Source organism: Epinephelus fuscoguttatus, linkage group LG6 (assembly GCF_011397635.1).
Source record: "Epinephelus fuscoguttatus linkage group LG6, E.fuscoguttatus.final_Chr_v1".
NCBI classification, from domain to species: domain Eukaryota; kingdom Metazoa; phylum Chordata; class Actinopteri; order Perciformes; family Serranidae; genus Epinephelus; species Epinephelus fuscoguttatus.
The window spans coordinates 38,610,527-38,625,707 of NC_064757.1; the positions used below are offsets into that span (position 1 = coordinate 38,610,527).

A 15,181-nucleotide genomic window follows, 5' to 3' on the forward strand; every position below is an offset into this window, starting at 1 on the left:
AAGGCAATGAATATTGCAGAGGGCGTGGCTCATCACATAAAGGTGTATAACATCTCAAGGGTTTCACCCATCACCACGCAACTTTGTAGGCATATGACCACACATAATCTGAGGGGACCCCTCCATTATTGACCCCATCAAACAAAATGGGGGCGCTAGAGAGCTAATTTCTTATCTAGGCCTAACCGCCATATGGATTTTTACTAAACTTGGTAGATATGTAGAACAGAACACCTCAAGGTGACTGGAGAAATTTAACTCTAATTGGCAACTGGGTGGCGCTATAACAACAGAAAAATGCTTAAAAATGGCTAAAATGCGACCGATCGCTGTGGCTCCCCCTGTGGACCAATGTTGGTGTTGTTTTCTAATTTTTGGTATGACTAAGTCATGGTATGGTATGCTGCTGCAACAAGGGCTAGCCGCACCTTTCCCATGTGAATTACCAGTGCGCCTCACTTTTAAGTCAATACAACATATAAACACTTTCAACGTGCTACCTCAACTACTAATGTACAGTTTTAGTCCACTAACTATCCCACTATTGGCAATGGTGCTACTGTACTTTCATTAAAGCAATGGTACTATCAAATTCACAAACACTCTGTCTGAATACATTGTTCTTCTTCATGGGTTCAGTTGACTATTTAATCTGCAATTTCCTATGACCTGGATCCCAAACACACACCATGTGAAACTGTACGTGGGCAGCTGTGCACTCAATGGGTATGGACTACTTAGTTGTAATTTAAACAACCAAAAGTCTTACTCCACCTCTTGCCCAATGTCAGCTGGGATGGGCTCAGTGACCCAAAGTCTTGGCTTAGCTTAGGGAAACATCAATAGGCCTCTCCAAGATGAACCAGGCCTCCGCAGAATCATCACATTCTCACTCAAGTCTGTGTTTGTTGGACCCATCCACCACCCCTCCTGCCAGCTCTAATGGGACTTTCGCTGCCTTAACTTTTGTCCTTGTCCTGACGTGTTTCACCTTGATGCCGCTGGGTGCCGTTAAACTATGACGGCAACCGGCTGCGTATCATGCCGACGTTAAAAGATGCCTTTTGTCGTTGGTTTCTGACGCTGCAAGTCACTGTCCAAGCGCCGGATACCGACGACTGCAGAATGAGAGTGGGCTTGCAGAATCAATCTCTGGCCATTGCTACACATTGCATGCTTGTTACATTTGTGTCAGACTTCATCCTGACTCACTCTGACATCATGCATGAATGCTGTTGTGTTCATGTCCATGTAACTGTGTATGCTAACTTTGTTTGTCAAATGGACCACAAAAGACCGACATATGTTCTCAACTTCCTGCACTGTGTTTTTGAGTATGCTTGTTTTTATTACCTTGTTGGCTAAAAAAAATAGTCTTCCACAACTTTTCTGTGCATTTCTCCATTCAGTTTCATCGTGCTGAGCACAGCATGTGCTCCCAGTTTAGAAGGTGAACATGCTAAATCACGTGTCTTTGCAGCCAGTCTACTGCAGAATTTGCACGCCTTATTTTTAAAATCATGGCTTGGTGACAGTCATTATGTATTTGAACATATTTGGCTGATATTTAGAGTACAAAAACAATACTGATATGATTAGAAAGCTAAGAATCTCTTCTTTCCAACAGTGTCTGGGTCCAGACTGGATGGAGAAGGCTGGCAGGTTAACAAGGGGGACACATTTGGGTCATTTTGCTATTAAGGGGGGGGGGGGGGGGGTTCCAACTCAAATCGCCCACTGCCTCACAAGATTGAAGCAGCTGCTGTTTTTAGAGCCAGTTGCTCTCCACTGCCAGAGCCAGGGCAAACACCTGGCTGATGCTTGATCAAAGAGTTGATGGGCTCTTAGTTTTGACCACAAACACAACAAGTTGTAAAAAAAATTCACATGTTTGGTGTCATCTGAATATTTAACGCTAGATAGTAGGCTAGTAGTCTTAGAGTGGGATGTCAATGTTTTTGTGACTTCCTGTATATTCTTCGAAGGCTGATGGAACTAGAGCATCTTTGCTGGAAGCTGTGCGACCTGACTGCAGCTTTTTGTCACCGCCCCCTACTGCTGCCACCTGATCTCATCCACTTTTCAGATGATGTGCTGTGCACCTTCAACATGTTTTCCCTAAAGATTTAAAATTTTCCATAACATGCTCCAACCATTTCTCTCAACTTAAACAGTAAGTGATAATACTCCAAAAAATTTTTAAAAAAAGAGGTATTTTCTGTGCATCCAAAGCCTGATATATCCCATTCCTCTGTGCACAGAGCTCCATTATGATCTAAATACTATTAAAACATCAAACTCATTTCTTAACAAAGTGCAGTGTTGCTTAAACAACCATAAAAATGTTAATCATGCTTTAGTTGCAAGCAGAAGATACATGTGTAAAACAAATAATGCACAACAATGAACATTTTGCAGATACATTAATTATAAATGTTTTCATGTTATGTTGTTAAAAAACAAGTGAGGTGATATTTGCCAATGCTGTACAAGTTGTATATGAAATTAATTGTTAGGAAACAGGGTTGAATATGAGGTTAAAGTGCTAATTTTCAGCTTTCAGGGTGTTTGAGGTTGTTTACATCCACATTTGGTGAACAGTAGGACTCACAGCCCTTCCTACCCTTAGGGGTGTTATGAATAAAAAGGGTTACAATCCCCAGATGTTGAAGTAAACAACCTCGAATTAAAGCTGAAAGTCAGTATTTTCAACTCATAGTCACTGATTCAATTTCATACCCAATGTGCTGCAAGTACAGAGATCGAAACAAAAGAGTCCAAATACTTCAGGAGATCGCACTGTAAATTATTGCACACCCACAAAACCCCCCCACCCCCCTCTGCTCAGCCTCCTGAGGAGCAGTTTAATGTGGATCTAGAGCAGATTAGCAGGCTAAAGCTAAATTCTGTAATCGCTGTGATGGGCTTAAACAAAACTGAGTAGGGGTCTCCTCAAGGTTAAACTGATTGCTGTCTTTTTCAATCATCTGTCAGTGTCCATTCAGGCGAGCAGCTTTTTTCACTGCAAGATATTGATTTGGATGGCAAATTTGTAAAACTGTATGTGAAAATATCCATTTTATTTAATGTGCTTGACTGTAGTGAGGTCCTTAAGTCCCTTAAGTTAAAAGAGAAAAAATAAGAATATTTCACCCCTTTTCCAAAAACTTGAGTATTCATTTCGTTTTTGTTTTTTTTTTAAATTCATGTGCAGCAAGCTGACTCGTCTTGTTTCAAGATGCTTATTTCTTATTCAGCTGAAAACATATTTTATTCAGAGTGTGAATTATACACCAGGACAATTGGCAGGGTCATCTTTTTCTCCAGAGTGCAAAGGGAACCCAGTACAGTGAAGACAGGTGTCTCAGTAAACTGGAGTTTTACAATCCTCACAGTAAAATGTCCACAGTCTGTAGATAATGATAAATCAAATCCATCATACCAGCTCGAAGGGCTTGTACCAGTAACAACTTTTGTAGTGAGCAGTCACCAACAAAGTATTCTAGAGCCGTGGTTCCCAAGTGGTCCAGTCATTAATTCAAGGTCCACACAGTTAAATACATTCGGCGTCATACTTGCATTTGGCCATGTCTTCGAGCTAGTTTGCTGTCTCTGTCAAGTACAAGTAGTTGTCCATTAGTCACTCACTCTCCATCAGGAAACGGCACTTCAAAATAAAAGCTCTGTGCCCGAAATTCAATGTACTTGTAAGAGCCATATTGATATTGGTAAGAATCGTATGGTAGTTTTACTTTAAAGATGTAGAAATGCTCCTTTAAGGCATGCCTTTGATGATGTCACAGCCAAACAGCCCTCAGAGATGGTTAAGCAGCCAAAGGAGCAAGAAAGTTTTTTGACGGTGTGCCTAGTTGAGCCAATTAAGACTGAATCTTGTAACTTTGTTTTTTGATTTTTTAATTAAAGTTTTCAAACGGAGTTACAGCCTTGGAAGACTGATTTTGTGTCAAGCTTATTGCCAACAGACTGCTCAATAGTGGTGGTAATGTGGAGTAGGCCTACTGGATGGATGAAAGATTGCCGCTACAGTACTTAAAACTAAAGTGTGTTTTTTACAAACATTTGTAAGTTACTTGCGGTCCATTCAGATTGGATCCGCGACACAACTTTTAGACCATGACTCACCAGTTGGGAACCACTGTTCTGGAGCAAAATTGCCAGCAAGTCACACACACAAACACACACACACACACACACACAGCAGACCACTTCAGCTCAGACACAGACCCACACAATGCTGCGCCGGATCCAAAGACACAATAAACATGCCAAGCAGGTAGGCAGACGTGTCTCTACCATACAGCATCTAGGCCTGTGCCTGACTAACTTTAAAGACATACACCACCCAACACTTGAAATTTGTCAGCTGTTTTCTGACTTTGAAAAGAGTCTAAGAGAAAAAAACATAAATCATCATTCCACATCGTAGATCCTGTACTGGTCCCAGTACCAAAGATTGGATTCAATTGGCCCAAAAGCCTACGCTAGAGTGACGCCTATCTTCTCCATTACTAGTGCGATGTGAAAATTTGATGCAGGAACAGGGAAATTCTGCATGGACATTCTTTACATGACAACTTTGCACACCAGGTCTGATGCATATTATCTGAGTTGCCGCGTTCCATTTTCCCCAGAAATACATGAATGGGGCCCATGAGTTTCTTCATAAATGGTGCACCGTTTGCTCCACACAACAAAAGACCCCAAATGTGATGCTAACGCTAGCTGTCGTGGCTAGCCGTCTTCTGTGACCAACATATAATGTCAGTAAGTGCTCAGCTACATTTCTGTTTGTAGTAAAATTCAGAAGTGATATGGCTCTGATGGAAAAGAATATGAATATGGATTTATTTTTTCTGTTTAACTATTATTGCTCTTTTCTGAGTGAAAGAATATGCTGGCAAAGTTTGATTTTTAGATAGTCAATGTCTTTAAGTTGTGCCGAGGCTAATGTTTCAGTCTTTAAATTCAGAGGGTAAGAAAACACAATGTATTACACGAGCGAGATAGCTAGCTACAGCGTGTTCATTAGTTTGTGCAACTTACGTGAGCATGGACTTTAACAGAGTACTGTAGGGATGGTGGGGTTTTTTTGTTTTTTTTTGTAGGCCAGTGCGGAAGTTAGCACCACCCTGGTTCTCTCGTCAAAAAGTCTGTGGGATTTTTCCATTGGATCTGAAGCGTAAATGCAATCGCCAGAAGTAAAAAGCTAACATTAGTTCAATCAGGAGAGACAGAAGAATGAAGTAAAGATAATATTTGATACAGAATATGAGTGTACAGATTTACAGATGATTTGTGCTGATTAAACAGGAACAGAGGTCTTTGGTACTTGGACACCAGAGGGAGATATTTTGTGATCGAGGGACATCTGAGCGGCAGCAGGATAAATCCCCACATGGAGTCCAGACACTGGTGGTGGTGGTGGCTGCTGACTGCTGAAGCGCATGAGGCTGATGAATCTGTAAAGACTAGGTGGTGATGGGGAGGTAGAGGGCATGCACGATGGCAGCAAGAAAGAAAATGAAATCATTTTACAAGATTCCATCCATTTTTGTCCATTTTCATCTGCTTATCCGAGGCCGGGTCACGGGGGCAGCAGGTCAAGCAAAGCACTCAAAACGTCCCTCTCCCCAGCAACACTTTCCAGCTCCTCCTGGGGGACCCCAAGGTGTTCCCAGGCCAGATGAGATATGTAATCCCTCCAGCATTTTCTAGGTCTGCCCCAGGGCCTCCTACCAGTGGGACATACCCAGAACCCCTCCAGTGGGAGGCGCCCAGGAGGATCCTGATCAGATGCCTAAACCACCTCAACTGACCCTTTTCCAAGCAAAGAAGCAGCAGCTCTACTCTGAGCTCCCTCCGGATGGCTGAGCTCCTCACCCTATCTCTAGGGCTGTGGGCCCACCACCTGCAGGGACTGGCATCGGGGGCAGGGCCCCGGGCATGTTGATCCCCGGCGTGGCGGATTGGCTCTTCCTAGCATGAATATGGGAATAAATCTATTGTAATATTTAAAATTACAGAAGGATTAAGGCTTTTACCCTCCAATCTGTTGTTTTTACCTCTTTTGGGGAGTCTAAGCCACCATGAGTTGAAGATTTTACTGCACTCACAAATTGTTCTCACTTACTTTAGGAAAATTAGGTGAAGGACTCAGCTCTGGACAAAGATGACCTGAGGATATGGAGATTTTTTGCAGTATTAATTGAAGTGGTTGCAAATTATTTGTTGATAGAAAGAATCTTGAAGGGCTTGACTGTGATCAGACAATAATAGTCATAAAAGTTACTTGTTTCGTTCATCAAGCTATTCATGCCACGATTCTCTAACACTCAACATCATGACATTTACCAAAAAACTTCATCCAGGTGCTGTCAAGTCACACTCAACAGCCATTAATAAGCGGTTCGTCCCTGAGATGATTTGAAAAGTGAAAAGATTCCTTTCTCTCTGCACCAACAGCCTCGCTATTCAATTTAATGTCTTTGTAGAGTCAAAGGCAGGAAAAACATGGAAAGTGCAAAAAGATGACATATTTTCCACTGATACAGAGTCAAACAAAAAGCAACAGCTCACAGAGAGAGAGGCAGAGCAACCCATCAGAGATATTTGTGCTGTTTTGTGCCAGCTCTCTTTAACTTATTTATGATTCTGGGGACTCACAACAGCAAAACTGAATGAATATGAGGAGGAAAGACAACAAAAGAGGAGGTTAAAAACCAAGAATCAGGCAGGAGGATCGGCTGGTGTCAAATGGGAGCAGAGAACAAGGGGGACTGGAAATGTTTTCACTCCATGAGTCCTTCAAGGTGATCAGATGAAAGAAAAGAAAAGACCTGATGTAGGAGAGAAATAAAAAAAAAAAGACAAGAAGAAAAAAAAGGGGGAGGTAGGAGGAGGAGGAGGAGAGGGAGTGGGGTGTTTCCCTGAGGCGGAGATGTGTTTGTGTGTGAACTAATCTCTCTCTCCCTCACACACACACACACACACTCTCATACACTCCCTCCCTCTCTCCCAGTCACTCAGTCAGTTGCAACAACACGCTCACCGAGGTCGGCAGCACAAAGCAGAGCCGCTGTCTAACCAGCCTGCACACACTCTCACACATCACACACACACACTCCTGACACACACGCCCAGACGCTCGACACACACCTCCTCAGCGATGCCCGGGGAGCTGAAGCAAAACTGACGAGAGGAAGGAAGGACAGAAGCAAAGAGAAGAGAAGAAGTAAAAACAATCAATCAGGTAAGAGCTCTTTTTTTTTTTTATCTCATTCATTCACTTACTGCGTATCTTCTTAGTGATAGCAGCCTGAATGTGAACAACCGCCATACTCTGCATCATAGCCAATATTTACACAAAGTGCAACATTTGCTACGAGTAAATAAAACTGCGCAAAGGTGTAAAGTCCCACTTCATGCTGTGCAGGGTGACTGTATGTGGACAGTATCAGTGGACAGAGTTAACCTCATCTACCCTCACTCTCTGGAAGTTTTCGCCCTCTCTTCTCTCAAGTCCATAAAATCCCATGCTTTTGGAGGCTTGTTTGTTCATGTATTACCTGCCAGAGAGTAAACTTTGAGCCGCTTGTGGTGCTTTTAAGTCACAAATGCTGACATGTGGGCAAAGTGGGGACATGTGAGGTTCATTCATCTGTGTGGACGAAGTTGAGGAGGTCTTTTTTGTGTGTGTGCATCCAAGCATGCGCTGGGTGTGTTTTAAAATCAAAGTGGAATATGAGTGAAAGCAGAATGAAAATGCTTCAGGAGGAATTTTTTAATAAGCTAACAAAAGAGTATCTCAAACATCACTTTTATGGAGTTGTGGGGACTCGTTCTAATCACACAAGAGCTCATGTTGATGACTTGTGTTTGCCGAGGTTTAACACGAACACCCGTACTTGTTTCTTCACTTTTGGTGGTGCCGAAATAAATTACTATTAATTATTAGAATAAATTACTTTGGCATCATAAAACCACTGTTTTAAAAATAAGGTAAACATTTGGCTTATTATTTGCTGCTGGACTTGAAGTGCCTTTATTGCTGATGATTTAGGTATCAGCTTGTGGATTCTTGCATCTTTACTCTTAATTTAAACATCTGTTTAATTTATTTAAATTTCAATGACACATTTGGGCGATGTCAGTGACAAAGCTCTGTAACGGCTGAAGTGATTGTGACTTTTGTCTGTAGGTGGCAAAGTGAAGTTGGATGACGTTATTGTAGAGCCACAAAGTCCACAGAGAGCAGCAAGGTCGAGCTGGCTGGACGGTCAACAGAACGCCAGACTCAAACACAAGTGACCGCGGTTTGTTTCCTGTTTCCTGCTAAAAGTCAACATTGGTTTCTTTTAATCCTGACCGCGATTGTTCCCTAACCATGTGGTTATTGTTGTAACCTTGACGCCCAATGCCTCCTGACCTTAACATAAACCGAAACAAGGATGGTTTTTATATCTTACAGGTCCAGTGTGTAAGATTAAGGGAAGTTTAGTTAATTCTAGCAGTGAAGACTGCAGATTGCAACCAGCTGAAACTTGTCCCGGGTAGAATTCGAAGGAGGATTTTACCAGGAGCCAAATTACCCACAGAAGTCTCCTCCTCTCCAAAACAAATGCACCCTGGATTAAAACCAGTAAAAACAAATCAGTTTCATGTTAAAAAAATCTGTTTTTGTGATGCTCTTATCACTATGGGGCTACAGTGGTCGATGTGAAAACATGAAAAGCCCTATCTAGAGCCAGGGTTTGGTTTGCCCATTCTGGGCTACTGTAGAAACATGGGAGTGCAACATGGCAGTCTCCATAGACGAGGACCTGCTCCCTGTGTAGGTATCAATGTCTTTTTCTAAGGTGACAAAAACGCAATAGTTCTTATTTTCAGATGATGACGTACTTTAAAATGACTCAAAGTTCTCTTGGTTTCACTGGTCACAAACACCATTCTCCTGGGAGAAAGTTGTTTGACTCATCCACTACCCCAACCTGCATCTTTACACGGACTTTCAGTCTTTATAGTACTTCCTTCTTTACTCTTGTCAGCGTATTGGTCATGGGATCACAGCCTTCCCGATTATGCGGGATATATATGAATTGAAGGTAGCCTCTTTATCAGCCTGATCTGCAGAGATCCTCCCCTCTGCACGTATGTCTGATTTTCCTTTTATTTTACTATTTTATGGGCATGCCAAAAACAGCGTGCAGGTGAGAGTCCGGACTTCATAAAAAGGTAGTGACCAGTTGCCAGATCGTAAGCGGCAGGCATCCAAGAGGAAGCTACAAAAATTGCAAGCACAGCACCGAAAGCAATGGAAAAAAAGCAAGGCGAAACACAAAGTGGTAAAGCAGCAATTGGCTTTGTTACCATGCTAAAGTATCTGCTTTTCCATTACAGCAAGCGTAACGTTCTTACAAAGTTTGCGATGCAGGTACAAGCTGAAGTCTGAATGTCAGGTTTACAAACAGTAACCGACACTTTCTGCATATTATGCCTTTAACCAAGTTATATTCAAGCCCAAATCTAGCCATTGGTTAGGCGTGATTGGAAACGGCTTTGGAAGGCACAGATAAATGATGTCGTCCTGATGATGTGGAGTCAGATCAGGAAATGTTTCGTTTAGAGGTCATGGACGAACAACGTATTTTGTCGTTTCATTTGAAGGACTTGCTGCAAAGACCAAAATATCTTGGTCTATCTTCCTTCTAATAATGTAAGACAAAGTACTGCATATTCTCATGTTGTCTTATTGTATCTACATGTCTGAGCTGAGCACCACCAGCTCCACTTATCATGACACTCCCACATGACTAATTGGTTAAGTGAGTCTGCACCACCAAGAAGACAATACCGACTCTGAAACATCTGAAGAATTCAAACAGACCATTCAAAAGACGAAGCACCCGGAGCAGATCCAGGTCAGAGAGGCTGCGAAGGGACAAACCTGGTGTGTTTTGTGTTTTTGACCTTCACTGTGTTTACAAAGAGCTGATGTGAGCAGAGGAGGAGGAGAGATAGAGTGAGACAGGGAGACGGAGAGAGTAAAAGGATGAATGGAGTCATTGTCTGGTCTGTGTGTGTGTGCTGAATGAGGGGGGCGTGTTTTGTGTGTCTCAAAAACAAACTGTGAGCCATCGGTGTCATGTGAGAGGTTAATGTTACACCATGATGTGGCGCATCTTGTAAACAAAGGGTTCACGTTAAATAACTGTTACTCACTTATCACCCGATTAGATCAGCCTGTGATACTGTAACACAGAAACACACGGCTCCCTCTAAAAAAACATCTCCACAGGCAGTCACATGTTTTACATTACCTTTTTTAATGAGTAGAAGAAGAATCGGATTAGATAGTAAGCATGAGCAGCGACCGGCCAACTTTAGGTGACTTTAAAGGTCAGACTCAGAAACCCAACACTAATACAAAATCCAAACAAAACCTCACAAAACGAAGAATCAAATAAATCGAGCACTTAGCACCAAATACGTTTGTTGTTTATTATATAGCGATGATGTTAAGGTGATGAAGAAGTCTCCGATGACACCATCTTGCTTGCATAAGAAAAGGTTTATTACAAGAAGTACAGCATCTATCAAGCATCTAGAATGCTTGGAGAGGTTCTTCAGCCAATATGAAACACTCTGAAACCAGTCCCAAACTCCCTGTTTATATAGACCTGGTGATGTTTGTGAAATGTGAGACAAAGTTAAACAGACCACAGAGGGTCATCCTAGTTGGACATCACCCATCTTTAAACCTGGGCCATAAATATCTTCTCTGACCCTAACCATATATGTTTTTTGACCCTAGGCCCCTTACTGGTCATCTATTCCAAACCTTCAGAGCGAATGATAATACACTACACGTTTAAAAAGTAAATAGATAAATACAGAGAAAAACGATCTGCAGTATGGATCATTTAAAGTTTTTTAGATGTAGCTGAACAACAGACCTATGGCTAAGCCACGCCCCCCTCCACTAACTTGGACAAACTACATTCAGTGACCGGCGCTATGGCAGGTGTCACAGTACACGGCATTTCACAGGAGGCAACTTTTGATTTTTGGGGACAAAACGATCAGATGTCATTGAGAAGAAACCAAAAGGGCCTAAACTCTGCATTGGAGGGATATATTCATCATTTTATTGTTGAGAAGGTCGATGAAAAGCTTAAATTACAAGCCAAAATTTACAGGTCACAGCGTACGCTTGTGAACCGCATCTCGTTGCCGTCACCATCAAAGATAACAAGTTAAAGTGCCACTGAAGTTAAGGTTTTTGGCTCAGAATATGAGAAAAGGATAACGGCCTTTTTACCATCTTTACCAAGAGTGTCTCTCCGTTAGTTTGGTGCTACAGTATTTACACTGAATCATTCAGCATAACGTTTGCCAACCTTTGTTATCTCTGCCATTACAGATAAGTTAATGAAGCTAAGCTCCAGAAGTTAACGTTAGCTTAACTAGAGCCCTTTGGACAACAGCTAATAATGATGTACGATCACCAAAGTACAAAACTAGAACAAAATAGGCTAATGAACTCCCAGCAAACAAGGTGACATGATGAACAACGCAGCTAGGAGCTAACGTTAGGCTAACTTTAGCTAACGTTAGCTAGAGATGTTCAAGATAACTTTATATTTCTTTCCAGCAAAGTGACAATATGTTGCCTCAAACACGATGTTGACTTACATTAGAACAGATGTAGACATCATTGTTAATCTTATTCACGTTGAGTTGATGTTGTGGTCTAACGTTACCACACAACTTTATCCAAAGGAGACACTTTTCTCGGTTGAGATGTGGTTTAAAGTGTAAAAAATACACCTCGTTGCCCAGCCTCTCAGGATACCTTGTGTCAGAGTTGCATGTACCCCATGCACACCGTTTGACCATTTTTAAAGTTCAAATCTCCGAAAAAGTTCATAAAACCGAACAAAACTGACTTTCTGTAATGCATTTCAATGGACGTCCAGGTAGAGAATGTCCGAGTGTGTGGGAATGGCTATACGCACTGTGATTGGCTTGTCGCGTTTGAGGGCGGGACTCAGCCATAGGTCAATTGCATTTCTATTCTTGAGGAACTGCTTCATAATGAATGCATAAGTCTCCTAGAAATCATGGTAATATACAATTAATTTACAACGGCAAGTACGTTTTGAGGAAAAGGTAATGCACGCCAATTTTCTATTGACATAATAATCAATGTACCTGGCAAGCAAGGGCGTAGCTTTGGTTTCAACACTGGGTGGGTTAAGGGTCCTCCGCCAGAAAGTTTTGAGCATCTAACACTTGAATTTCTTCATTCTAAAAGAAGAGGATATACATTATCCATCTGTGAGGGGAAATTCAATTTGTTGTCATGTACACACAGACCCAAAATACACACACATGGATGTCAGAGTGCCCAGGAGGCGAACTAGCACCTCTCCAGCTACCAGCTTATGCTCTTTACTTGGTCTGGACGGGGACTTGAGCCGGTGCCACTGCCGCCCCCTGGTACATTTTTATGCACAAATCTGTGTCTTTTTCTGCATCAATTTATGATGCAAATGGCTTTAATTTTGTCAAAATGAAAGTCCTTTTCATGTTTTTATTTGGGGGGGGGGGGGCAAAGGCACATGTTCTAAATATTGAGCACCAATGTTAGCATGTCACCAAAATGTTAATATTGAATGTATCAGCAAAATGTTCACTTATAACATCATTTTTTAGCCAAGATAATCAATCTTGCAATACGCTATCCACCCGTAGTGACTACAGCATTATTTTCTTATTCGCCTTCTTATTTACATTTAACTGAAAACACAGTCTTTCCCTAACCTTAACCAAAGTGCCCTTGTTGCTCAAACATAACCACAGAAAGGAATCTGGATGTGAACCCAGAACTCTGGTGCCACAGTCCTGCATCCAACACGACCACCTCCCTGTGAATCCAGCGTGGTACATAAATGTAGTGTTTCACTAACCCAAAGAAACATCTCTGAACATAGTCCAGGCAGAGATTATGTTGTCACCACAATGTAATTATGGATGCAATTTAGTCATATTCATTCATTTTCTGCAGCTGTTATCCTGTTGGGGGTCGTGGGGGGACGTCGGAGCCTAGGGTACACCCTGGACTATCACAGGGCTGACACACAGAGACAGACAACCATTCACACTCACATTCACACCTACGGACACTTTAGAGTCACCAATTAACCTGCACGTCTTTGGACTGTGGGAGGAAGCCGGAGTACCCGGAGGAAACCCACGCTGACACAGGGAGAACATGCAAACTCTGCACATAGGGGAACCCTCTTGCTGTGAGGCAACAGTGCTAACCACTGCACCACCGTGCCGCTGTCAATTTAGTAATATGCAATCGCAATTTCTAGGAGACAGGAATGACAGAAGTTAGATTAAGTATTTTGCAAAATCATTCAAACAGTCTCTGTGGTGTTGTTTGACCAATACCCTTCTCAAAAACGATCCCAAAAAGAGGTAGAATCCTTAAAGGTCCAGTGTGTGAAATTTAGGGAGATATATTGGCATAAATTGAATATAATATTCACAACTATGTTTTCATTAGTTAATAACCTGAAAATAAGAATTGTTGCCTCTTTGTTACCTTAGAATGAGCTGTTTATTTCTCCATAGGGAGCAGGTCCTCTTTCACTGAGTCTGCCATGTTTCTACAGTAGCCAGAATGGACAAACAAAACACTGGCTCTAGATCAGGCCATTTGTATTTTTAGTGTCGACCCCAGCAGCTCTCCGACATGCTTGGCAGACGGGACAAGTTTGAGTTGGCTGCAATCTGCAACCTCACTGCTATGTACCACTAAAATCTACACATTAGATCTTTAAACCTGCAATAACTGATTTCTTTGGTCACTTGGAGGCAGCTGAGAGAAGCTGCACTGATATGAGGAACATGTTGGAAAGCAGTTGTTTACACATCCAGCAGTTACGGAGCAACTTCAGTATTCATTTGGAGTCGTGTTTCTCTCCACTTTAAGAAATGTAAGTCCTATATTCACTCTTCTTCAAGCTCCGTTTTTGGTCTCTACCAACACCTGAACTCCTGAACCGCTGCCTGTTGCGGCTGCTAACAACGCTTTGGAAGCAGTGAGAGTGAACCAAACAGTAAAGTCATGGGATGGACTACAAAACCAATGAGCTAAATTTGCTATAAAGCTCTGGAGAGCTGCGGGGAACTGCAGAGTCTATAATTCTCCATGTGTTCATCACTACAAGCAACTCCTTTGTACAAGTAGTTATCTGATTTGTTTTCAGCATAAAAACACTGATTAACTTGGTTGTGCTGCAGACATTAAGGCAGCACAAACATGGGGGAGTAACTTTTTGAGGTGGAAATATACAGCAATTTCTTTTCCAGACGAAAAATGAAAATGCACAATAGTACAATTTGACATCACTGTTGGGTGCGGCAACACAAGCAGTAACTCAAAATTCAAAACCAGTAGGGGTCAGTAAGTAGCTTTGAATGTGTCAAAAGAAATCCAAGAGAGCTGCGCTTTAAGTGTCTCCAGACAGAAAATTAAACAGTGCAGTATTTCTTATAACAAATATAAATTGTGAACTTGAGTTATGTTACACTTTGGGAGAGTTAAAGTGCTCCACAAAGCCCAAAACAAAAGAGGATCACAAACTGCCAAAGCAATTAAAACCGCAGACAGTAAACAAGTGAATCAATTACAAAGTGATTAGAACATAAAACACTGTCGATAAAATGCAGACAAGCAAAGCAGCAGCGATAAACATTTCACCTTAAAGTGATTTTATGGTTTTTCGTGGCTTTTTTTTTTGGGCTCCAAACTGTTTCCTGTTTACTTCCGAATTTAATCAGTTTAATTTCCTCCAAAACTGATTAAGATTACGCACTTAGGATGCTCCGCTGTCGGAGCTTCACAGCCACAAATCCGTGTTTAGACACAAGTCTAAATCTGCAGAAAGCTGCCGCCCTGGGGCCATGCAGGAGGGAAGAATGGTAGGTTTCACAGAACAGTACTCGGATACATTTTTGGTAATAATAAAAATAAAAAATAAAAAAAAGGGAGAAAGAGACAGTGAGGAAAAGTGTAGGGATGGAGAGGGAGAGGGAGACAGTGGCGGTGGAGAATTAGGGACAAATCGAGCAAAGTTCGATGGAAATC

At 41.9% G+C, this 15,181-nt stretch overlaps 1 protein-coding gene across 1 annotated transcript in view; it reads left to right on the plus strand.

The window, feature by feature from the left end:
- The first annotated feature begins 7,002 nt into the window (after positions 1-7,002).
- The window catches only part of hs3st1l2 (heparan sulfate (glucosamine) 3-O-sulfotransferase 1-like 2), a 47,306-nt gene continuing 39,127 nt past the window's right edge, over positions 7,003-15,181 (plus strand). The window contains exon 1 of the mRNA XM_049578634.1: positions 7,003-7,270. The gene's annotated coding sequence lies outside the window, so the exon portion shown is untranslated. The remainder of the gene's footprint in view (positions 7,271-15,181) is intronic.